Here is a 27,107-nt window from a genome sequence, read left to right as displayed (position 1 = left end):
GATGTCTGATACTTTGAGTTTATTCTTGTGTATTCTGTGGCACATGGATCTAATTTAATTTTTTCTAGGTGATTCATCAATTGTCCTAGTACCATTCATTAAAAACCCCATCTTCTTCTCTGTGGTTTGAAATACTACCTTCTTATATACTTAAGTTTTATGTGTCCTTGAGCCTATGTTCAGCTTTCTGTGCTACACCATTGGTCTATCATGTGTACCATTCGACTTCAAGTATAGAATATGCAATATATATATTTTTTTTAATTTTTAAATTTTAAAATATTTTATTTACTCATGAGAGACACACAGAGAGGCAGAGATATAGGCAGAGGGAGAAGCAAGCTCCCAACAGGGAGCCCGATGTGTGATCCAGGATCCTGGGATCACACCCTGAGTCAAAGGCAGACGCTCAACCACTGAACCACCCAGGCGTCCCAAGAACAATACACTTCTTACAATTGACAAACCTATGTTGGCACATTATAATCAACCAAAATTCATAGTTTACATTAGGGTCCACTCTTAGGTGTTGTATATTCTACAGGTTTTGACAAATGTTGAATGACATGTATACATTATTATTAAATCATACAGAGTATTTTAACTGCCCTGAAAATTTTGTGCACTTTACCTGTAGCATTTATTTTTTAGTATATTCCTAATTTTTTTACATTTTTGTTTTTTCATATCAAGTTAAGTGTCATCTTGCCTCGTCCCATTAAAAAAAAGCTTAGGTTTTTGGGTTTAAAAACAATTTTTTGTTTTACTGTACTGCATTAACATAATTTAGGGAGAACTGACATCTTTATGATATTTTCTCATTCTTTCTAAGCACAAAGGATTTTCTTAGAAAGGATGTCTTTCTATCTGTTCAAGGCTACTTTTATGTCTTTCAGGAGTGTTTTATAAATATCCTTATGTAGGCTTTATATGTTTCTTGTTAAGCCTATTCCTAAGTATTTTATCTTTGTAAATGGAGTTTTCTCTACTGTTCATCTTTATCCTTGAAGACTATTTTTTCCCCTGGGTATAAACAGAGACAGTGTGTGAAGATATAATGAATTTTTTTTTAAAAGAAAGATTTTTTATTTATTCATTTGAAAGAGGGAGAATGTGCAAGAAGCATGAGCAGGGGGGAGGATCAGAGAGAGAGAGGGGGAGAAGCAGACTCCTAGGTGAGCAGGGAGGCTGATGTGGGGCTTGATCTCAGGACCCCAAGATCATGACCTGAGTGGAAGGCAGATGCCTAACTGACAGAGCCACCCAAGTGCCTCAATATAATGGCTTTATACCATTATGGTAGGTTGCCAGTTATTTCTTTCAGCACACAGTGCTGATTGATGATCACACAGTGCTGCTTCTTAGCATCCGTATTTTCTCTTGAGATATTAGCAGTCAGGTTAGCTGTTGCTTCTTTGAAGATTATGTCTTCTTTTCTCTGGCCCCTTTTAAGATTTTTTTCTCTTCGACTTTTTGTAGTTTCACTATGATGTCTCCAGATGTGGATTTAAAAAAATATAGATTCTGTTTGGAATTTGTTAAGCCTTGTGAAGTTATGGGTTGGTGAATCTCTTAAGTTCTAGGAAATCTTCAGTCATTATATCTTCATACGATGCCTCTGTTTATTTTTCCTATACTTACATCTGGAATTTTGATTAAATGCATATTAGACTTTCTCACTGTATTCTCTGGGTCTTGTTCCTTTTCTCTATATCTATACATAGATGAAATTTATGTATAATATATGCTTTGTTCTGGACAGTTTCTTGTGGATCTCTTTTGGTTCGTCAGTAGCTCTTTGGCTACGTCTAATTTGCTGTTAAATCTGTCCATCGAACTTTTAATTTTGTTTATTGCCTTTTAGTCATACAACCACCATTTGATTTCTTTTCACTTCTGTGGTGCCACTTTTTAAAGGATGCAACTCCTTAATGATGTTTTCAAGTTTTTCTATTATTTCTTTTATCACAGTAGAAATAGTGATTTTATTGTCTGGGTCTGAAAACCCTAATATCTAAGACTGTTGTGTTGAAGCCTTTCTGTTGCTTCTCTCTCTTTTCTTTCTTATAAGTGCCCCCCCCCCCTTATATATTTAGATCTCTTGACTGTCTTCTGGTCATTATGTTTGAAAACTTATTTGTAGGAAAATCTTGAGACACAGGATAATTGAATCTTCTTCCAGAGAGAATTTTTGTTTGCTCCATCAGTAGTCTGGGTGCCCTGCTATTTTAGGACTACCCTATAGCAAGATCAAGGCCTGAGGTTCCCAGAATCACCCAGATGAAGCAAAGTCCTGAGGTCTTGTCTCAGCTTAAAGTGGAGGATTGCTTATAGGACTTTCTGCTCTGCGTGGAACTTGCGATTTCACTTTTATCTCCTTCATTTCGTAATTATACCTCAGTTTTTACATTCTTATCTTATAAATTGTTAAATGCCTTCTGGATAAAAGGCATACTGAATGCTGGGTTGCTTCTCTAGGTAAGATTTTGTCTCTTAGATTTTGTTTCAGTAATTCTTTATTCTCTTTTTAGCTGGCCTCTGCTTTCAAGATTTTTAAAAATCATGTTTAATTCAGCTCTATTAGTTGTCCTTGAAAGATTGTTTTGAATTACCTAACCAGCTAGTACTTCGTGGGTCAATTCTGGGGACTATCTTTTGTTGTGAGCATCCAATTTTATTGCATTGTGGTTTAGAAATATGCTTTATATGATATACTGTTTTTTCAGATTTTCTTTGTGATATGGTATTTTTTTTTTTTTGTCTACTTCATGTTGGTAGAAAATGATGTGTTTTCTATAATTGTCAGGTACAGAGTTCTTTATCTTTCCATTCTTTCAGACTTGTTATTTATGTTTAAATATTCTGTCATTACAGATTTTTTTTTACCTTTTTGGTCTGTCAGTTTCTGAAAGTGGTGATTTAAATCTCTATAATATTTGCTTTATATATTTTATACATTTAAAAAAAAGATTTTATTCATTTATGAAAAAGAGAGATGGAGTAGGCGGAGGAGCAGAGGGAGAGGAACAAGCAGACTCTGCACTGGGTGTGGAGGCTCAATCTCAGGACCCTGAGATAATGACTTAAGCCAACCCCAAGAGTTGAACACTTGACCGACTGAACCACCCAGGCACCTCTACTTTATATATTTTTATATGTCTTGTTAGATACAAACAAGGATTGTTATCCCTTCTTGGCTAATTTTTAAATTATTATTTGATGCTTCTTTATAATGCTTCTTTTAATATCTGATTTGTCTATTTATGATTCTGTTGTCCTAGGTTTCCTTAGGCTTTTCATTTTTTTCTGTTCTTTATTTTCTATTTTTTCTATTTTTTTGAAACATCATATAGTTGGTTTTTAATTTTTATTGTGATAAAACAGGCATAGCATAAAATTTCTCATTTTAGCTATTTTAAGTGTCTAGGTTAGTGGTATTAAGTACGTTCACATTGGTGTTCAACCATCACCACCATTCATCTTCAGATTTTTTTTTCTTCTTTCCAGTAGAAACTCTGTGCTCACTAAACAATAACTCCCCATTGCCTCCTTACCCCAGCCCCTGGCAACCACCCTTCTACTTTCTGTTTCCATGAATTTAGTGCTGTAGGTGCTGCATATAAGCGGAACCATACAATATTTGTCCGTTTATTTCACTCAGCATATGTCTTTAAGGTTCATCCATGTTGTGGCATATGTCAGCATTTTGGATAAAATTTTTTTCCTGGCATTCCAATGAAACAGAAAATCTTAGTCTTTTAAGAAAACCACTAGCTGGGCTCCATCAAGGGGCAAATGCTATAGCAGAGTGCTCCTTCTGTGGGAGAGAGGAGCAGGATAACTGGTCTCTAATTCTGGAGGTAGTGTCCCAATTAGCCAGCATGACTGGGGCCTCAGTTCATGTCATGTCTCAACCGGGAACCACATGAAAACTCCCACATCTTACCACTTCATCTTCCTGCTGGAGTGCAGGCCATATGCTGTTCTACATTGGTTTGCTTTTTTATTTTTTTAATTCTTATTTAAATTCAATTTAGTCAATATATAATGTATTATTAGTTTCAGGGTACATTGGTTTGCTTTTTATTTTTTTCATTTTTAAAGATTTTATTTATTTATCCATGAGAGACACAGAGAGAGGCGGAGACATAGGCAGAGGGAGAAGCCGGCCTCATGCAGGGAGCCTGATGCAGGACTTGATCCCAGGACTCTGGGATCATGCCCTGAACTGAAGGCACTCATTGAGAGTGATACTTCAGTGACACTCACTGAGCCACCCAGGTGTCTCTGGTTTGCTTTTTAAATTAATTAATCAGTTAATCAATTAACGAGTTAAATTTTACTTATTTGCTTTATATCTACCAAAATGTCTGCAAATTTTCAAAATTTTTAAATGCTACCTTCTCTGTCTTAATGCTTCATTCAACTTGTGTTTTGTGTGTTTTCTTCTGCTATATTCAGAAGAGTATAATATTTCTAGATAGAAGAATATATATTTCTTCTGATATATTTATATGGAATCTAATTCATTATCATGAACCAGAAGTTCTTTGGGGTATTTATATTACTTTTATTTCTCTTAAAATAATTTGAATCCAGGGATGCCTGGGTAGCTCAGTGGTTAAGTGTCTGCCTTTGTCTCAGGGCGTGATCCCGGAGTCCTGGCATCGAGTCCCACACCGGGCTCCTGCTTCTCCCTCTGCCTGTGTCTTTGCCTCTCTCTCTCTGTCTTTCATGAATAAATAAATAAAATCTTTTAAAAAAATAATTTGAATCCAGACATTAATTTCTGTGACAAAATTTTAATGTATTTTTGCCACTTAAATAATGTGTCCTGAATTAGGATGTTTATGAGTATTATGGATGTTATATAAACATTATTGATAGAAAATATCAATATTTCTATTATTGTTCATGAGTTTTTAAAAATTGGAGTAAAATATATGTAATATAAAATTGATGATTTTCACCATGTTTAAGTGTACAGTTCTGTGGCATATTATATATAAATATATAATCCATTATGTGTGTATATATACACATATGTACATATATATTCCATATATACAATGGTATATTATTTATACAATTCATTACACACATACACCTTGGAACATTGGAATATTATTCAGCCTGAGAAAGGAGGAAATCCTGTCATTTGTGTCAACTTGGGGGAACCTTGAGGGCACTGTGCTATGCTAGTGAACTAAGTCAGATAGAGAAAGACAAGTACTGAATGTCCTCTTTTATATGTGGGATCTAAAAAAGCCAAACTCAGAGAAACAGAGAGTAAAATAGTGGTTACCAAGGGCTGGGTGACGGTTGGAGGAAATGGGAAAATATTGGTCTAAGGGTACAAATTTCCAGTTATAAGTTAACAGGCTCAGTTATCTAATGTAGCCCATGGTGCTTATAATGAATTATACTGTATTAACTCCCTGGTAGCTGCTAAGCGAGGAGATCTTAAATTCCTTTTTTTTCCCTAAATATTTTATTTATTTATTCATGAGAGGCATGTATAGAGAGAGGCAGAAACACAGGCAGAGGGAGAAGTAGGCTCTCTGCGGGGAGCCCGATGTGGGACTTGATCCCAGGACCCTGGGATCTCACTGAGACCGTGACCTGAGCTGAGACCAAGAGTCAGACACTTAACTGACTGAGCCACCCAGGTGCCCCAATATATAGCATTTTATCAAGTAAAAAAAAATCCCAACTTCTTTTTCAATTTTTCCAACTGAGGGACAATGATATATTTTACATATTTTTTACTCTCAGAAACACTTCTGCAGTGAACAGAATCTTTGCAAGAGTTTTTCTGGGGGACTGCAAGGATTTAAAATTGTTGGCTCAGAAGGTGTCCTGGTTAAAAAAAAAAAAAAAAAAAAAAAAAGAAGGTGTCCTGGTCTTCAGGTGTGTACTAGATATTGCCAGATTGTTCTCCACGTAACTGTATCAACTTACACTTCCATGTTTAGAAGTAGAGTTTGCACTTTGTTCCAAGGGTGGGGCTGGGCCATGAGACTAGGAGAACACTCTGATCTGAATAATGAAAAGGTAACCTGGGAGTGGCGAGTGGGACAGGTGCAAGGGGGGGGACAGGTGCAAGGCTACTGTGATCATCTGGGGGCGAGATGAGAGTCCCTTGGGGGGGAAAGGGGTGGTACCGGTGAGATGGAGATCAATGGTGCAATTCAGAATACCCTCTGCAGGCAGACTTCACAAAGTCTGATGATGGATTGGCTGTGGGCTGTGGGAGAGAATGACTCCTAGTTTGTAGTCTCGCTGTTCAACTGGAGAAGACTGGACATTAAGGGGATTATGGGGGTGGTATCTAGAGTTGTTATGGCCATATTAAGTTTGAAATACCTGTTAGGTGTGCTAGTAGAAATGTGGACGGGGAAGCTTGCTATGCATGCTGGGAGCTTTGGGGGGAGCAGTAGGGGCTGTAGAGCTACATTTTAGGGTCTTATTTAAAGCCCCAGGCATGGAAGATTCTCCAGGTGCATAGAGAGAGATGAGAAGAGGTTTTCAGACTGAGCTCTGAGGGACTGTAACAGAATCTGGGAAGGGGGAGAGAAAGGAATCCAGCAGGGGGAACAGAGGTGGAGACCAGTGAAAACAGAAATGACACCCAGAGACGAAGGTGAACCCGAAGCTGCACGAAGACAGTACTCTAAGCAGAAGGGAAAATCACTGCGTGGAATGTTTCTGCTAGATTAAGAGGAGCTCGGAGAACAGACCACAATCATCTGAACCCTTTGGTTGTTTTTTAACCTTTGATTTTCTTATATTTTGAGACCTTAACTGTAGTCCTCAGTCTTTGTAATGCTCTTGGGGGAGAGGGGAATCCAAACCACCCCGCAACCCCCATCCCATTCTAAGGATATCATTAGAATGAGAATGGAAAAAATTAAAGAATTAAAAAGTGCTGGAGGCCTTGTATCTGTTGGTAGCCATTTAACCTACCCCATAGTGGCATCCTGGTGTCAAGCAGCTGTGTATATTTTTTAAAAAGCCCATCCGAATGCTCTAGAGGGCCTTTTATATCACGAGTTAGAACTGCCTGGAAGATCTGATTGGCCCAGTTCCACAAAGAGGGTTCCAATAGGTTTTAAAGCCTTCTGTCTCATTTCTTTGTGCGTTTGTTATTAGCTCAATAAATAATAAATAGAGGAATTATCCAGTCACTAATTTGCTTTTTTATCAAGCCGAGTTCATGTTTTAATAAACTGCCATTTTTTGGGGTATTCTTGAACATGTGCTATGATATGCCTGTAGTTCAAACATAAAATTAGTTTTATTATAGTGTTTGTTTCTTCACCCATACCTATTTTCTTCAGCTATAGTTTTTGTCAAGATGTTTGCTCACTTACTGGATCTCTGGTCCCATTCTGGCCATGTCTTCTGGTAAAATGTTTGCTTTCTTCCTGAATTATTACATTAAGAAAATTAATATTTATTTTTCTCTGACCCTAATGGTGATCAGTAGTACTTCTTTTTAAAAAGAGATGCCCAATCTTTCTTTCTTTCTTTCTTTCTCTCTCTCTCTCTCTCTCTCTCTCTTTCTTTCTTCCTTTCTTTCTTTTGGCATAATGTTCTTTGCCTACTGTCATGTTTTGGTTTGGTGCTGCCTTTTTTTTTTTTTTTTAAAGATTTTATTTATTTATTCATGAGACATAGAGAGAGAGGCAGAGACATAAGCAGAGGGAGAAGCAGCCTCCTCACAGGGAGCCTGATGTGGGACTCGATCCCAAACCCTGGGATCACACCCTGAACTGAAGGCAGACACTCAAACACTGAGCCACCCAGGCCTCCCTAGGCAACACTAGGCTGCCTGTATTTTTAGGGAAATGTTGGGTTGAGCTGTGTGACATTGCTGCTATTTGACTATAGGTAGAGCAATTTCAGGTGGCTCAACTTAATACTTTTATTTGACTTGGTACTATTTCTTAACACTCACTTGGCCTTTAAATTTCTGGCTTTTAGTTGTCACGGATGACTTTGCCGAGAGCTTGGGTAGTTTGCTGATCCCATGTGCTCTCTTTTCTCAAGACATTGAATTCTTGGCTTCCACACCCTGAACTTGGACTTCTGAGGACCACATGCCACATACTACATTTTATCCCTCTTGCACTACATTCTGAAATTGCTAAAACCTGCATAGAAGTAGCAATGAGCCTTCATTTTTTAGGAAAGGGTTGGATCTGGATATGAATGTTAAAAGGTGTGCCTGAGTATAGAGCCTTGTGGATATTTGCAAGTTTTTTTTTTCCATTTAATTAAAGCTGCTGCCAGTCTTGGCCTAGGTGAGGGCGCCTTGCCCAGCTGGCCTTCCTGCATCCTTCCCGTGCACCTTCTCCACCCTCTGGAGAGATGTCCTACCCATTCTGCCCTCTGCTTTCCTTCTCCTCCATCTTCTCTCCTGGCCCCTTATTATATAGACCCCTCCTCTTCTTCTTAGGGAAATAATAATAATAATAATAATAATAATAATAGTAATAAGAATATCTTCCATTTTATGGAGGATTTAGTGCCAGACAGTCTTTTTTCTACCTGTATTTGCTCATTTAATTTTCCCAATAACACTCTGGTCACAATAGGTGCTATTATTACCCTCAGAAGTGGACAATACCAGCGACATAATTTGTAGGGCCCAGTGCAAAATGAACATGCGGGGCCCTTTGTTTAAATCTTATTAAGATTTGGGGATCCCTGGGTGGCTCAGCGGTTTGGCGCCTGCCTTTGGCCCAGGGCATGATCCTGGAGTCCCGGGATCGAGTCCCACGTCAGGCTCCTGGCATGGAGCCTGCTTCTCCCTCCTCCTGTGTCTCTGCCTCTCTCTCTCTCTCTCTCTGTCTATCATAAATAAATAAATCTTTAAAAAAAATAAATCTTATTAATATTTAACAAGAGTTAAATAAAGAGTGGGATAGCAAAGCAGTAAGCCAATCACAGAGCCCTCCAAAGTGTGGGGCCTTGTGCTCCAACGCAGGTCGCAGGCCAGGAAAACTAGTCCAGCGGTGAGGAACTGGAGACAGAAGGAGGTCAAGGGAAAGTCTTGCATTTTGATATGAGGAGCTTGCATTTAAACCAGGTCTGTAGCCTCAAAGGGCCGACTTGTCTGTCTAACTGCTCTGCTGTTCTGTGGAAATCTCCTGATCAGTCTCTTTCTCTGGTCTTGCTTTCCTTCATTCAACCAACAGAGTGGCCTCTCTGAAACCACTCTGAGCACAGCGCACTCCTGCCTCCTCTGGGCCACGGCCTTGGAGTGAAGCCGAAACTCCTTGGCATAGAACCCAGGGCCGTGTCAGATCTGGCCTCTGCTAGTCCCCCAGCCAGCCCCCAGTCTCATCCCCTCCCTACATGTACCGCATATGCTTTGGTCATCCTGCCCTACTTGAAGATCTGGAACATGCCATGCTCTTTCTTGCCTTCTTGGTTTTTCATGTGCTCTTCCTTGACATCCCTGTACCCTCAAGTCTCTAGCAAATTCATATTCATTCTTGAATATCCAGTGGGAATCTTCCTTTCTGTCCAGAGCATCTTTGAATCACTCTAGCAGAGCTGGCACCTTCCTCCTCTGTGCTGTCTGTCTCATTAAGTCATGTCTGTCCAGGTGCTTTGTTGTAGTATGTACGGTCATGTGTTTTTTGTGTCTGTCTCAGACTGTGCTGTGCTGTTCATGGGCAGGAACAGTGTCTTTAGATGGTCCTGTGTCTCCTGTGCCTGCCCCAGGGCTTGACATTAGGCACATGTTAGATCAATGCTAATTGTGTTGACTTAAACTGAGGACCTGCCTGAGTAGGGCTATGATGATGGTTTAACTGGAACAGGAGAAGAGTTGACGGCATTGGCTATTGGCGACAGACCCAAAGTGTCATCAGACTAAAAAGATGTAGGTTGGATCTCTAACAGTTGTGTGTCTGTGCTCAGCTGGGACCAAGGGCAGGCACAAACAGGAGTGTCCAGGCCTTTCGCTGCCGTGAGGTCACACCGGATCATGGCACGTGAGCCCATCACTATGAGGACGGTCCCTTAGAGAAACTGTGGGAAGCTCCTGTCCCTTGAGGTCACCATGGGGGAAGAGAACATACTAGTTGCTCAAATGTGGAAGGAAATGATTTTCTCTTCTTCTTCCCTTAGGTAATTAATTCATACTTCAAAGAGAATTTCAACTTTATGCAATGATTTATATTAAAGCCCCGAACAGAAAGTATAAAAGCAGCAGATTTGCTAAATAAACCTAAGTAATTAGCAGTCTAACCAGTATTTTCAAGTTTATTCTTTTTTTTTTTTTTTTTTTTTTTTTTTTGTTTCATAGGTATGTGCTTTTCAACTTCCCATTCTGCTGAGGCTACGGAGTCCAGGAGCCTGGCAACGTGACCATCATCACAAACCTTAGAACGTGTTGCCTGCAATGGGGGAAAAGGTAGGATCATTTCTCTCAAGAAAACTTTTGTGGGTGCTTTTGGTGATCCATTTTGATTCACGTTTTGGGAGCATTTTGAGTCATGTTTTGGGAGCATTTGAACAGATCTTGAGTGGTTGTCACAACCTGCTGAAAAGGGTGTTGCCTGAGGACAGTGGCCCTTCTCTTTGCATATGTAGAGTTTTTCTGTAGTTTCCCTCTGTCTCTTGCTCTCTCTTTCTTGATATTTCCTTGGATATTTAGAAAGACTTGGAGTTTTGTCCTAATGGTTAGCTTTATAGTTATACCTTTGTATAATACCTTCAATACCATCCCCTTTTCTGGTACAGTGTATTAGGTCCCCTACCATAAGTAGTGTTTGGAATAGGTGATAAATCTTTTTCCATTTCTTCTCTTTACTCCTGCCTCTGATTTAAAACAAAATTATTTTACTCATAGTAAACACCAATATGGCAATTGGTGAGTTTCTTCTTCTTTTTTAAAGATTTTATTTATTTATTCATGAGAGCCACACAGAGAGAGAGAGGCAGAGACATAGGCAGACGGAGAAGCAGGCTCCCTGCAGGGAGCCCAGTGTGGGATTTGATCCTGGGACTCCAGGATCACGCCCTGGGCCAAAGGCAGATGCTCAACCGCTGAGCCACCCAGGTGCCCTGAGTTTCTTCTTCTATATATGCTCCCCTCACTCCTCTCATTTTTCATATTTATATTTTTTCATACCTATATTTTATCTGTATTATAAAGTATGTCAATGTCTCATCCTGTCCTGGCACCCTCACCCCCATCATCTGCTCCTGGTTCTATAGTTAAATATGCTCAGGGCCCACCACAGGGTCCTTTCTCAACCCTCTCCAATAATTTCTTAGCTGTCTGAAGTTTGTTCTCTGGTAGATGCCTTCAGGAAGGGCTCATGGGAACGATATTCCCTGAATCTTCTTTGTTTATACATTTATTTATTTTCAAACAATCACAGACTTACAGAAAAGTTAGAGTACTACACCAAGAAGTTTTTCCCCTACAAATCATTTGAGAATAAGTTGCTTACATGATGCCTATCACCCCTGAATACTTTAGTGTGTATTTCCTACAAAGATGCTCACCTACAATAACCTCAATACTGGGAAAATTGCGTTGACATATTACTAACATCTAATACTCAGACACAACTCAAAGTTTCACTGAATTCTTTTTTTTTTTTAAGATTTTATTTATTTATTCATGAGAGACACACAGAGAAGCAGAGACATAGGCAGAGGGAGAAGCAGGCTCCATGCAGGGAGCCTGATGTGGGACTCGATCCTGGCACCCCAGTATCAGGCCCTGAGCCCAAGGCAGATGTTCAACTGCTGAGCCACGCAGGCGTCCCATCCCTGAGTGTTCTGATAACATCTTTTAAAGCAAAAAGATCCAGCCAGGATCATGCATTTCATTAAGTGATCACTTCTCTTTACTTCCTTCTATCTGGAACAGTTCCTCAGACTCTCCTTGACTTTGATGACCTCAATACTTTCCAAGATAACAAACTGGTTAATTTACAGAATGTCACTCAAGTTGGTTTTATCTGATGCACATCTTTGGGAAGAATAACACAGTAGTGATGCTGTGTCCCCAATGCATCCTATCAGGTGTCACACAATTTTGACTTGTCCCACTACTGATGCGTTCACTGTGATCACTCAATTAAGGTGATGTTTGCCAGGCTTCTCTGCTGTTAAGTTACCTTTTCTCTCTTTGTAGTTAATTAGCACTTTGTGGGGATATACTTTGAAACTGTGTAAATACTCTGTTCCTCCTCACACTTTCAATTCATTCATTCATCCACTCATTCATTCATAGCAGACTCAAGGTTTCCTATTTCATTTGGTAGATTATACTCCAGTATTATCATTATTTATCTTGAAGCTCAAACTGTTCCAGATTTGCCCCACATTTGCATCTATGTCTATCATCCATCCACCCATCATTCATTCATCAATCAATCAATCACATACCTATGCATCTAACTGGAATCACACCAATACCTCCAATTCCAAGTCAGTATTACAGGGGGGCGGGGCAAGATGGTGGAGGAGTAGGGTCCCCAAGTCGCCTGTCCCCACCAACTTACCTAGATAACTTTCAAATCATCCTGAAAACCTACAAATTCAACCTGAGATTTCAAGAGAGAACAGCTGGAACGCTACAGAGAGAAGGGTTTTTGCTTCTAACAAGGTAGGAAGGCCGAAAAAAATAAAAAAGAATCCACTGGGGGAGAGGCCTCATGAGGAGCTGAGCTAAGGGGGGCAGCAGGAGCCTGGGGACAGGAGAGCCCAGCCTCCGAGAAGCGGGAACTTTAAAAATCTGCACTGGATCCTTCCCTGATGGAAAGACCCTCAGCGGGGAACTCTGGGGAAACTGCAGGGGGGGGGCAGTGGGGCCTCCAGGTGCCTGGGGTCACTAATAGAGGAGGTGTGCCCAAGGGAGAGCACCCCACACACCACCGACCAAGGTCGGGAAAGGGCTGGGGCGCACCTGGCGGAGCCTCGGGGAGAAGCCGGTGGGTCAGGGGGGCTCTGGGCTGAGGGGGCTGCACCCTGCTGCCTTTGGGAGCACGATTCCAGCAGCACAGGCCCCGGACCCCAGGGCGCCGGGGGACACAGCCCGCGATCCTGCGCTCCCCCGGGACAGGTGGAGATGGGGAGGTCACAGGACAGAAGGGACGCTCCTGCCACCAGGTGCCCCCCCAGCTGTGCAGGTCAGCGCCTCCCGCTCCGGGGCATCCAGGCCAGGGCGGACTGGGAGCTGTGGTGGTTACTGCAGGAGGCGACTCCAGGGCTGGGGAGCTGGTGGTGGCCAATGGGGTTGTTCCTCCTGGTTTCACCCTGTGCCTGGGATGAAGTGAGGCCCCAGGGGACAGAGGCCTCACGGGGTCAACAGCTCCCACTGAGCCCGGCACCTGGCAGGGGGCGGGGCAGCTACTGCAGGTGCACACACCTGAGAATCCGCACAGCAGCGCCTCCCCCAGAGACCAGCTGGAAGGACCGGGGAAGAGCAAGTTCTTGGCCCAGCAGCGCTGGAAAGCTCCAGGGGAAGTCGAGGGATTTACAGTGTATAGAACCAGAGGATACTCCTCCTTGTTTTGTTTTTTTTCTTCCTTTCTCCAGTACAACTTGTTTTATATCAGACTGTAAATTTCCCATTTTTTTCTCTTTTCCCACCTTAACTACATACAATATTTTACCACCTCTTCATTTTTAAGATTCTTCCTTTTTGACTTTCATATTTCTACAATTACAGGTCCTAGATATATTTTCCACTTCTAGATTCCCTTCAACATACTCAACTTAATTTTGGGAGATACACGAGATATGTTTGTGTTTTTTGTTTTCTCTGCCTCATTTTGTTCTATGGCAGAAGTTAATACCTTCTAAAACATGACCAGTAGGCACCCAGAATCAAGTGGTATATCGTGATGGTTCATTCTGTGAGATTCCTCATTCCCATTCTGCCCCCCTCTTTTATCTCCTTTATGTTGTGGAGGTCAATGCTGGGGCCCTCTACAAGTATTTCTGGTTTATATAAATTTGGGCCTGAGCATCTTCTAACATACAGAACTTAATATACTCAGAAACAAGAGGATCACCCTCTAGCACCCCTCAGTAGACTACATTCTCCCTCCACTACAACTTCTTCACCACCACCATCTCCCAGTCCCCCCCACCCCCGCCCTGCATTTTTTTCTTCTCCTTTTTTTCTTTTTTCTTTTTTTCTTCTTTAGGATTCCTGGCCTTTTATTATTTACAATATTGTTTTAAAATTTGTTTTTCACGTTAGTGGTCCTTTTGTTTTATTTTGTTCTGATCTTTGTTTTCAATTTCTGGTCTCTGACCTCGGCAGAATTATCTAGGGTGAAATTTATTTAGGTCATGGTTGATATTCTTGATGCAGCCCACTCATACAGCCACTCTGCACTGAGCAAAATGACTAGAAAAAGAACTCCCCACAAAAGAAAGAATCAGAAACAGTACTCTCTGCCATAGAGTTACAGAATTTGGATGTCAGAAATTCGATGTCAGAAAGCCAACTCAGAAGCACAATTATAAAGCTACCAGTGGCTCTAGAAAAAAACATAAAGGAATCAAGAGACTTCATGACTGCAGAATTTAGATCTAATCAGGCTGAAATTAAAAATCAGTTAAATGAGATGCAATCCAAACTGGAGGTCCTAATGATGAGGGTTAATGGGGTAAAAGAAAGAGTGAGTGACATAGAAGACAAGTTGATGGCAAGGAAGGAAGCTGAGGAAAAAAGAGAAAAACAATTAAAAGACCATGAGGAAAGGTTAAGGGAAATAAATGATAGTCTCAGAAGGAAAAAAATCTATGTATAATTGGGGTTCCAGAGGGCGGCGCGAGGGCCAGAGGGCCAGAAAGCATATTTGAACAAATCATAGCTGAGAACTTCCCTAATTTGGGGAGGGAAATAGGCATTCAGATCCAGGAGATAGAGAGGTGTCCCCCTAAAATCAATAAAAACCACCATTCAACACCTCGACATTTAATAGTGAAACTTGCAAATTCCAAGGATAGAGAGAAAATCCTTAAAGCAGCAAGAGACAAGAGATCCCTAACTTATATAGGGAAAACTATTAGATTAACAGCAGACCTCTCCACAGAGACCTGGCAGGCCAGAAAGCGCTGGCAGGATATATTCAGGGTCCTAAATGAGAAGAAGATGCAGCCGAGAATACTCTATCCAGCAAGGCTCTCATTCAGAATAGAAGGAGAGATAAAGAGCTTCCAAGATAGGCAGAAACTGAAAGAATGTGTGACCACCAAACCAGCTCTGCAAGAAATATTAAGGGGGACCCTGTAAAAGAAAGAGGAAGCCCAAAGAAATAAGCCACAAAAGCAGGGACTGAATAGGTATTATGATGACACTAAATTCATATGTTTCAATAGTAACTCTGAACGTGAATGGGCTTAATGATCCCATCAAAAGACACAGGGTTTCAGACTGGATAAAAAAAAAGCAAGACCCATCTATTTGCTGTCTACAAGAGACTCAAATTGGAGAACAAATTACCATTCAAATGGTCCTCAAAAGAAAGCAGGGGTAGCAATTCTCATATCAGATAATTTAAAGTTTTATCCCAAAGACTGTAGTAAGGGATGAAGAGGGCCACTAAATCATATTAAAGGTTCTATCCAACAAGAGGACCTAACAATCATGAATATTTATGCCCCTAATGTGGGAGCTGCCAAATATATCAATCAATTAATAACCAAAGTTAAGACATACTTAGATAATACACTAATATTGGGAGACTTCAACACGGCACATTCTGCAAATGACAGATCTTCTAAGCACAACATCTCCAAAACAAGAGCTTTAAATGATACCCAGGACCAGATGGATTTCATAGATATTTACAGAACTTTACATCCAAACACAACTGAATACACATTCTTCTCAAGTGCACATGGAACTTTCTCCAGAATAGACCAATTCAGTATTACAAAGTTCATTCTATTTTACTCCTTTTCCATGTTTGTATCCCTTTTCTTCAACAGTGAGAAACTGGCTCCTATTATCCTTAATGTAGTAACTTGTTCGACTCTCCTGCAAGTAACAGATGCCCCAGCTTGGCTGCCACATTCACCCCTTGCATGGGCACTATCCTTATTCTGCTTGGGGTCTCACTCCCCATTTCAGGATGGCCCCATGTGGATGCCTCTCACCCCACTTAGGCATTTACCCTCTGTGCCCCATTCATCCTACTTGGCCTCTGACTCCCTACATTGGGGTGCCTCCCCACCTTCCCTCTACTCACACTGATGCCCCCTTCCCTTGCTTGGGCTTTGGCACTCCAAGCAGATTATTCTTTTCATCCCATTGGGATTCTGAGTTTCTATGTCAGGCTTTATCCCCCTTGTGCCCCAATACCCCATGGCATGCCTCCTTTGTGTCGATGTCTTCCTCTTCCCACTCAGGCTCTGCTAGGTGCCCTCTTCTATGAATGCCTTCCTCAACCCACTTTAGGCCATTGTGGCTGCTCCCTGCCCTCATCCCCGCCCCCTGTGCAAGTGACTACCTTGTTTTCCTCTACCTGCTGGCCGAGTTAGCACTGAATTGTTCAGGAAGGGAAGGAGGAAGATGAAGATGGAAGAGCCGATATCTGATATCTTATATGCTTGTAAGAAATTGGTCTGTGACTTTATACTTGAAAGGTATTCAGGATATAATCTTTGGCGAGCAGGATCTTTCCTGGAGGATCTGAAATATGCTACTCTTATGTTCTGGCTTTGAAGGTTGCTCTTGAAAAGTTTGATGCCAAGTTAATTTACTTTTCTTAAAAGTCATTCCATCTTTTTTTTTAAAATTTTTATTTATTTATGATAGTCACACACACACACACACACAGAGAGAGAGAGAGAGAGAGAGAGAGAGAGAGAGAGGCAGAGACACAGGCAGAGGGAGAAGCAGGCTCCATGCACTGGGAGCCCGACGTGGGATTCGATCCTGGGTCTCCAGGATCATACCCTGGGTGAAAGGCAGGCGCTAAACCGCTGCACCACCCAGGGATCCCAAAGTCATTCCATCTTTTTGCCTAAATGCTGAAAATCTTTCCCCCTCTTCTTTATAATTTCATTGTTTAACTAGAATATGTCTCAGTGTTGATCATTCTGGGTTGATTTTCCCAGGTATATGGTGTGTCTTATAAATATGAAGGTTCAAATCTCCTTTTATTTTAGGGAATATTTTTGAATTATCCTTTTTTTTTTACAAGTATTTTTTCGCTTCCATTGCACTGATTCTCTTCTCATGCATATGTTGGCACTTTTTTTTTTTTTTTTTTGCTTGTCTTCTATGTCTTTTTTCTCTTACGCTTTTTATTCCTTTCTGCATTTGTTTTAGTTTCCCCCCTTTTCCCTTATTTTCATAAGTTTAGACTCTTACCATGCTTTCTGTGGTTTCTAATCATTCCTTCAGGTTTAGTTTTCACTCCTGAGTTTTTTTTTTCTTTTGTTTAGATTTGTTTCTGAGCTCTATCAGCTCCTTTCATACATGCTTCATGTTGAGCCATCTCATTTCTGATCTTTCTTCTCATTTCTGTTGTTCTTTCATAGCTTCTACTATTTTCCTCATTTCATTTAACTTACTGGGAAATATGAGCTCACTGTTTTCATCTGCTGTGTACTTATATTTTTGTGGGGAGTATTTTCTGAATATATGTCATGGGAACCATTTTTCTCTCTCTTTTCGTATTTTTGGGTAGAGGATTGACTATCATCATTTCTGTTGCTGAAGTTGTGTTTTTATCTATCTATTTAAAGATTTATTTATTGGAAGAGAGAAAGAAAGAGAGCGCATATACATGTTGGGTGACGGGTGGAGGGAGAGGGAGAGAAGCAGACTCTGCTGAGTGCAGAGCTGATAGAGGGCTCTGTCTCACCACCCCAAGATTATGACCTGTGCCAAAATCAAGAGTCTGTGGCTTAACTGACTGAGCCACCGAGTTACCCCTGAAGTTGTATTTTTAGAAGGAAGTTCGTGTGTAGGGGGTGGGGGTTGGCCAGAATGTCTTCCTCTCCTTTCTGATTCTATCACAAAGTATTTAGTGGGTTTTGTGCATTCTTCTCTTCAGTGTTTTGTGATATTTGCTTCCTCTTGTCCCCTCCCCCTCTAGTATTTTTTCTCTTTCATGCCCAGGTATCCTGCCCGGATGGATTTAGGCTCTACTTCCAGCTGTTTCTCCTCAATCCTCAGTCTGGGCTCTGCCTTTCTGGAAGGAAGCCCCACTGTGTGCTCCTAAGAGTCTTGATGGTCAGCTGCCTAGCACCTTTTGGCCTTCCTGTAGTGGCCTCCCTCTCACCATGAGGCCCCTCCCAGTTTCACCTGTTGTGCTTAGATCCACACCTGAGTGGGAGCCCCTCCTTTCAGAACTGACCACTAGGTGTCAATCTCTCATTTGCCCAGCACTTAAAATCTGGGTTTTTTCTATTTCTGGCCTGCTTTCATTTTCTTGTGGGTCTTACTTCTTTCTGCCAGTGGTTGTCCCTGCCCACCTGTATTATATTGTTGAGAATTCTTTGTGGCCTTGTTTTGTTGATGATGTCATCCATGAGTTTTGTCTTTTGCTATACTACTTAATCTCCTTTTTAAGCAGGGATATGGGGAAATTACAAAACCATGCTGTCAACACTTATATCTTATTTTTCTCTTCCTTTTGTCTGTTTTCACAGCTTGGACCCCATCCATCTCTGTGTGCTTTTTGATTGGGGCTTAGAAGAACCCTCTAAGGACCCATTCTATATAGAATGACTCATTTCATTCTCTAGTGATAAATTCTTGGCTCTTTTTCATGTTAGAGGTATTGGCTGTGCAAAGTCACATGAGGGAGCAGCAAGCTCTCAGGATTCTTATGAGGGAAAGGGGAAAGCCAATAGGATTTTTAGAATGATAAAAATTCACATTAGTATTTTTGTGTGTTTTGTTTTGTTTGGAAGTGATCATGTTACAGTGTTTTAGGACTAAAAAGCTTGATTCAGTGCCATATACCCATAATTAAAGTAAAGGAAGCATCTTTTGTCTTCATGTTTTTGTCCTTTTCCCCCTATTACATTAAGTCTATTTTATTTTAGTTTTGGTTTATTAATTAATTGTAATAATTTCAGTAGCATCATGACCTAGAATTTTCTGATACGTATGTTTTATTCTGGGTTTGAGGTCAGACCTTGCCTTACTATTAGGGTTAGTATTGGTCATAATTTTGTATTTTGGGTGTAACCATTCTTAGAATCAATTTCAAAACCCTCAGTTTATTGCCACTTTCTGGACCATAGCAGAATGAGCATAGTTTTTAGATATCTTTAAGAGATTGTTAATATCTTGTAAAGTATGATAACATAATCCTTGTATTATTTAACATAAATATGATTTCTTCTTATAAATTATGACTTTGATCTTCAAAATACTTTGTCATGTTAGTACATTACATAACTCACTAAATTTTGATCTCAATTATGTGGGTGGAAAAAGCAAATCAGAAGAATTGAGGTTAAATGGAATAGAAGAACCAGAGGGAAAAAGAAGAACTTACTCAAATGCATCAGATCAAGTAGAATTTATACCAAGAATACAAGGTTGATTTACCATTTGAAAATTAATCAATGTACTTCATCAGATTGACAGAAAGAGGAAAAATCATTTGATAATCTTAAATGCCAAAAGGCATTTGGTCCATTTCTAAATTAATTCAAGATTTTTGTATGGAAACACAAAAGATCCTGAATAGCCAAAGCAATCCTGAAAAAGAAAAACAAAGTTGAAGGCATCATAATTCTGGACTTCAAGCTATATTACAAAGCTATAGTTATCAAGACATTATGGTGCTGGCACAAAAACACATACGTAGATTAATGGAACAGAATAGAAAACATAGAAATGGACCCACAACCATATGGTCAACTAATCTTTGACAAAGCATGAAAGAATATCCAATGGAAAAAAGACAGTCTCTTCAATAGTGTTGGGAAAACTGGACAGCCACGTGCCAAGGAATGAAACTGGACTACTTTCTTACACCACACACAAAAATAAACTCAAAATGGATAAAAGACCTAAGTGTGAGACAGGAATCCATCAAAATTCTAGAGGAGGACACAGGCAGTAACCTCTTTGATGTTGGCCATAGCAACTTCTTATTAGATATATCTCCAGAGGCAAGGGACACAAAAGTAAAAAATCTTTGTTAAGATAAAAACCTTTTGCAAAACAAAGGAAACAACAAAATGAAAAGGCAGCTTATGGAATGGGAGAAGATATTTGCAAGTGACATATCTGATAAAGGGTTCGTATCCAAAATCTATAAAAAACTTATCAAACTTAACACCCAAAACCCAAATAATCCAGTTAAGAAATGAGCAGAAGATATGAAAAGACATTTTTCCAAAGAAGACATCCAGATGGCTAACAGACATGAAAAGATGCTCAACATCACTCATCATCAGGGAAATACAAATCAAAGCCACTATGAGAAATGACTTCACACCTGTCAGAATGGCTAAAATTAACAACACAGGAAAAAATAGATGTTGGCAAGGATGTGGAGAAAGGAGAACTCTCTTCCACTGTTGGTGGGAATGCAGACTAGTGCAGACACTCTGCAAAACAGTCTGGAGATTCCTCAAAAAGTTAAAGATAGAACTACCCTATGATCCAGCAATTGGACTACTAGATACTTATCCAAACGATAAAAAAAAAAAAATGCAGCTTAAAAGGGGCACATGCACTCCAATGTGTATAGCAACATCAACAATAGCAAAACTATGGAAAGCGCTCAAATGTCCATTAATTGATAATGGATAAAGATGTGATATATGTGTATATACACACACACACACACACGCATGCACACATACACACACACTGGAATATTACTCAGCCATTAAAAAGAATGAAATCTTGCCATTTGCAGTGACAGAGTTGGAGCTAGAGTGTATATGTTAAGCAAAACAAGTCAGAGAAAGACAACTATCTTATGATTTCACTCATATGTAGAATTTAGGAAACAACAGATGGACATGTGGGAAGGGCAAAAAGAGAGAAGGAGAGAGGGAGAGGCAAACCATGAGAGACTCTTCACTATAGAGAACAAATTGAGGGTTGATGGAGGGAGGTGGGTGAGGGGTGGGCTAAATAGGTGTTGGGTATTAAGGAGGGCACATGGTGTGATGAGCCCTGGGTGTTATATGTAAGTGATAAATCACTAAATTCTACTCCTGAAACAAACAGGCAAACAAAAAACCTCAACAAATTAAGATTAGAAAGTAACTCTAACAGTCTCATAAAGAGCAACAACATTATACCTAATGGTAAAATATTGAAAAGTTTTCTCCTAAAATTGAGAAAAAGATGAATTGTCTGTTCTCACTGTTATCCATCAGTGAGCTGGAGGCTTTAGGTAGAGTTAAAGGTAAAAAAGACAATAAAAAGAAACAAATGTCATGAAGATCTAAAGAAGAAAAAGTAAAATTATTTTCATGTTCACATGACATAATCATTCATATAGGAAATCCTAAGGAATCCACAAAAACATTACTAGAACCAATACATGAATTTAGAAAGATTATAAGATCAAGGTCAGAATAAAAAATTCAGTTGTATTTTTGACATTTGTACTTTCAGCAGAGCAGTGGAGGCAAAGCCTGACTTCAGGGTGTGTTAAGAGAGAATTGAAGATTCTGATTTAAGTGAAGATGGGATAAACACATTCCACCTTACTTTCCCTATGAATGTAGCTAAAAACCCTGAGAAGAATGCATATAGCAGATATCACAGGACTCTAAAAAGTAAATTGTAGCAGGCATATTGGGGAAGGAAACCAGAACATGAAATACAACTATCCAAGTGGTGGCTTTATTTTTTCTTTCTTTTCCCTCCTTTTCTACTGGCTGGGACCCAAAGATAACTTGATCTTTAAAACTGCATCCTGGCACAGACAGAAATATCTCAAAGAGAAGCCCTTTCTTTCTGGTTTAAGGAACAGAAGTAATGGCTGAAATTTCCCCAAATTTGGTAAAAGATATAAAATTATAGATTCAAACCAAGTGAAACCCAAATGGAAAAACTCAAAGAGATTTATAGCCAGACACATCAAATCAAACTTCTGCAAACAAAAGAGAAAGAGAAAGAAAAATCCTAAGAGTAGCCAGACAAAAAACAATTGTCTATAGAGGAACCATGATTTGAGAGACTTATTAGCTACCATGGAGGACAGGAGGTAGTGGAAACATTTTTAAAGTGCTGAATGGGAAGAATTGTCAAATCAGAATTCCATATCCAGAGAAAATGCCCTTCACGAATGAAGATAAAATAGAAACTTTCTTAGATGAAGGAAAACCAAGAGAAGGTATCACCAGCAGACCTGCTTTAAATTAATGTTAAAAGTTCTTTAGGCAGAGGGAAAGTGATGAAACTTTTGGAGGGAAACTTGGAATTTTGGGAATAAGAAAGAGCAACATAAATGGAAAATATGTGGATAAATATGTCACATTAAGTTATCTAAGATGTGTATGATGGCTGAAAACAAAAAGGATAACATGACCTGGTGGGGTTTTCATTGTATGTAAATGCAATGGTATGACAGTCACAACAGAAGTGAGGGGGCGTAAAGGGTCTTATGTGGGGATAAGGCTTCTGTCTTTCATCTTGAAGTGGTAGAGGGTGATGTCAGCAAAAATGGCAGAGTAGGGACACCCAAAAGCCTCTCCTTCCTTAAAGCAAGGAGAATGTTGGCAAAAATTGTCAGAATCAATTTTCTGAGAACTCTGAAGGCTTGCAGAGCATTTATTTTTGAAAAGTGGCTGAATCTCAGTAAAAACAATGAGTGTTGTGGTGGTTTAAGTTGATTTATTTCCATTCCTCCTTCCTCACTCCATGGTAACTTTGACAACTAACAGCTTGCTTTTGTGGTGAGAACCACCAGTCTGGCAGGCACTGGAGGGGGCAGATGTAGTTGGAGCTTCTTCAAAAGCCCCATTCCCAAGATTTGACTCATCTGGTGGTTCTTTGTAAGACCTCACTCACATGACTGTCTTTATTTGACCTTACTGGAAGCCCACCACAAAGCCTTTTCCCTGGGAATGTTTGTGGAAAACAATCAATGGCAATTGTTTTAACATTTCAGCTGTTTAAGGCAGTGAGTAATACTGGGGCAAATAATAGGCAAGCCAGAGGTATACAAAGAAAAGCAAGGGAATTATATGTTCATAGGGGCTTTGAAAAGCTCCAACATATTCCTGGGAATCTAGAAGGCCATGCACATGCCCAGGGATGTGCACATGCTCAGAAAAAACCTGAGAAGGTCCCGTGCTTTCATCTTTGGCTAACTTTGAGGGTCTTTGCAAGCAGGAAGTTAAGGCTGAGGCAGAGTCATAAATTGCCTCACTGAGGGTGAGGGTGTGCCTCAACATGAATAAAGAGTCCCTCAGCAAAGACTAGGAAACTTACTGGCTTCAAGAATTTAAGGAAATCTGTCCTGTCACCAGCTGACCACAAAGTTAACTTAGCAGAGGCTTCAGTGTTCACATACAGCAAATGAATATATATTTTATAGTTTAGAAAAGTCATTAAACAAAGCAACAGCAACACCAACAAATCTTGGGGATGGAGAGTAGAATCTGATGTTCAGAGTTGTCATACTATATTATTCAAAATGTTCAGTTTCCAACTAAAAACAATTATGAAACTTCAAAGAAATAAGAATGTATGCCCCTTCATAGGAAAAATATAGTAGCCAATAGAAAGTGTCTAGAGGAACCTCAGATTTTGGATTTAGTATACAAAGATTTTAAGTCAATTATTTTAAAGAGTTCAAAGAATGAAAGGAAGACTATGTCCAAGAACTAAAGGAAAGTATCAAAATTATCTCAAAATAGAGATTAGCAACAAAGGGTCAGAAATTATTTAAAAAGTGCAAAATAGCAATTCTAGAATAGAAAAGCACACTACCTAAAATAAAAAATTTGAGGTGCCTGGGTGGGTCAGTTGGTTAAGCGTCTGCCTTTGCCTTTGGCTCAGTTTGTGATCCCAGCATCCTAAGATTGAGGTTCACATTGAGTTCCCTCCTCCATGGAGAGCTGCCTTCTCCCTCTTCCTCTGCTGCTCCCCCTGCTGGTGTGCTCCCTAGAGTGCTGTCTCTCTCTCTCTGTCAAATAAATAAAATTTTAAAAAAGAAAGAAAGAAAGAAAAATTCTCTAGACAGGATCAACAGTGCATATGAGGAAGCAGAAGGCTCAGTGAACTTAAAGAGGTCAATTGAGATTATGTAGTCTGGTGAACAGAAAGAAAAGAGGAAGAATAAATATAAACAGAGCCTCAGAGACCTGTGGAGCACCAGAAAGCATATGCATAATGGAATCCTAGAGGAAGAGAAGACACACACACACACACATATATATACATACATATATACAATATATATACATATGTGTGTGTATATATATATGTATATACATATACATATATATATATATATAGGACAGAAATAATATCTAAAGAAATAATGGCATAAAACTTCCCAAATTTGATGGAAAACATTAATCTACACATTGAGGAGCTCAACAAATCTCATATAAGATAAACTCAAAGAAATTCACACCTAGACACATTATAATCAAAGACACATTGCAATCAAATTGCAATCCAAAGACATCTTTCAAAGAGATCTTCAAAGCAGGAAGAGAAGTGTCGCATCATGTACAAGAGATCCTTAACAAGTTAATTTCTCATCAGAAATCATGGAAGCCAGAAGGTAGTGAGATGTTATATTCAAAGAGCCGAAAGAAAAAGATGGTCATCCAAGAATTCTATATGCAGCAAAGCTATCTACCAAAGATAAAGCAGAAACTGAGACATTGCCAGATAAACAAAAACAGAGAATTTGTCACTAGCAGACATGCCCTGGAAGAAATACTGAAGGAAATCCTTTAGGCTGACATGAAAGGACACTAGACAGTAACTTAAATCCACCTGCTAAAATAAAAGTCTCCAGTTAAGATAAATAGGTGAATATAAAAGGTAGTATAAATGTAATTTTTATTTATGACTCAGTTTTTTCTCCTGATTTAAAAGACAATGGCATAGACCTAAATCCAAACATATCAAGAATTATATTAAATGTGATCCATCAGGCAGCCTGGGTGGCTCAGCGGTTTAGCGCCACCTTCAGCCCAGGGTGTGATCCTGGAGACCCGGGATCGAGTCCCATGTTGGGCTTCCTGCATGGAGCCTGTTTTTCCCTCTGCCTGTGTCTCTGCCCCCCACCTCCCGTGTCTCTCTCTCTGTCTCATGAATAAATAAATAAAATCTTAAAAAAAAATAAATGTAACCCATCTGTACACACTAACTGAAAGTATGAGACTGTCAAATTGGGCTAAATCAGAGGAGCCAACTATCTGCTTTCTACAAGAACTCACTCTAAATATAATAGTGTAGGTAAATTAAAAAATAAAATACTAGAAAAAGATAGACTATGCAAATACTAATCAAAAGACTGGAGTGGCTATATATATTAATATCAAATTGTCTTCAGAGGAAGGTAAATTACTAGGGATAACGAGGAACATTACATGATTCACCACGAAGACACAGCCATTCTAACTGCGTATGCACCTAATAACAGAACTTGGAAATACATGAGGGTGCCTGGGTGGCTCAGTCACTTAAGTGTCTCTTTTCAGCTCAGATCATGATCCCAGGGTCCAGGGATCGAGCCCTGCATCAGGCTCCCTGCTTAGAGGGAAGCCTGCTCTCCCTCTTCCGCTCCCCCTGCTTATACATGTTCTCTCTCTCTCTGTCTCTGTCAAATAAATAAATGAAATCTTAAAAAAAAAAAAAAGGAAAAAACTTGGAAATACATGAAGCAAAAACCTTATTGAACTGAAAGGAGAAATCCACAGTTATAGTTGGAGACTTCAACATTTCTCTCTCAATAATTTATATAACAAATAGAAACTCTACAAGGTTGTAGAAGAATTGATCAATACCATCAACCACCTGAATCTAATTGACGTGTATAGAACACTCCATCTACCAACAACAACAACAAAAATACACATGCTTTCTAAGCACTATGGGATATTGACCAATATGATACCTTGTGTCATAAAATAATCTTAATTAAGTTAAAAGAATTAAAATCAAATGACGTGTGTTCTCTGAGGCAAAGTGGAATTTAATAGAAAATAACAAGGGATAAATCGTAGATTGTGATTAGAAACAAATTGTATTGGTTTGCTAATCCTGCATAACAATATTACCCCAAACTTAGTGGCTTGAAACAACACACATTTATTATCTCCAGTTTCTTTGGGCAAGGAGTACTGACATGGCTTAGCTGAGCCCTCTGCTTCAGGTCTCACAAGGCTGCAATTAAGGTGTTGGCCAGGACTGGGGTTGTCATCTGGAGGTTCCACTGGGGAAAAATCCACTTCCCATTTGTGGTGTTTGGCAACATCTAGCTTCTTGGGGATGTAGAACTGAGAGCTTTAGCTTTTTTCTGATTGTTGACTCAAGGCATCCTCAGCTCACAGAGGCTAGCTGCAGTTTCTTGCCACTTAGAATTTTCTAACATGGCCTTTTGTTTCCTCACATCCAACAAAGGAGAAAGTTCCCATAGTGTGCCTGCTAGCAAGATGGAGTTTTATATAATGTAACATGACAATGGGAGTAACATCCCATCACCCTCGTCCTATTCTGTTGGTTAAAAGCAAGTCAGAGGTCTTGCCCATACTCAAGGAGGGGGGATTAAACAAAGGTGTTACTACCAAGGGGAGGGGATTTGGGAAGGTAGTTTAGCATCTGTCCATCTCAATCTAATCCCTTCCATGTGCAAAAATACATTCACTCCTTCCTAAGCTCTCTAAGAGACTCATCCCAATGTAGTATCTACTGGAAGTCAAAGAATGCCATCATCATCTATATTGGGTCCAGGTAGAGATGATGCTCCTGGCTGTTGGCTTAGTCTGTCAATCTGTGAAACTAATAAGACAATTTTTAGGCCTGTCCATCCCTCTTCCCCCTCCCAACAAACAACAGCAGAATAGGTATAGGATAAGAACCACAGGCATTCCCATTCAAAAAGAAGGGGAAGGAGAGGGACAAAGAGCCACTGGTTCATAGCTATTCTGAAATA

The 27,107-nt window shown here is 39.8% G+C and overlaps 1 long non-coding RNA gene across 2 annotated transcripts in view; it reads left to right on the top strand.

The window, feature by feature from the left end:
* The window catches only part of LOC140597972 (uncharacterized), a 206,043-nt gene that overhangs the window by 74,833 nt on the left and 104,103 nt on the right, over positions 1–27,107 (top strand). For both annotated transcript variants that reach the window (XR_012000069.1, XR_012000071.1), the window contains exon 2: positions 10,322–10,429. This is a non-coding gene — a long non-coding RNA (uncharacterized lncRNA). The remainder of the gene's footprint in view (positions 1–10,321; positions 10,430–27,107) is intronic.

This window comes from Vulpes vulpes, chromosome 1 (assembly GCF_048418805.1).
Source record: "Vulpes vulpes isolate BD-2025 chromosome 1, VulVul3, whole genome shotgun sequence".
Taxonomy (NCBI): domain Eukaryota; kingdom Metazoa; phylum Chordata; class Mammalia; order Carnivora; family Canidae; genus Vulpes; species Vulpes vulpes.
The sequence above is the reverse complement of the archived record's forward strand: the minus strand, read 5'-3'. Positions and strand labels throughout refer to the sequence as shown.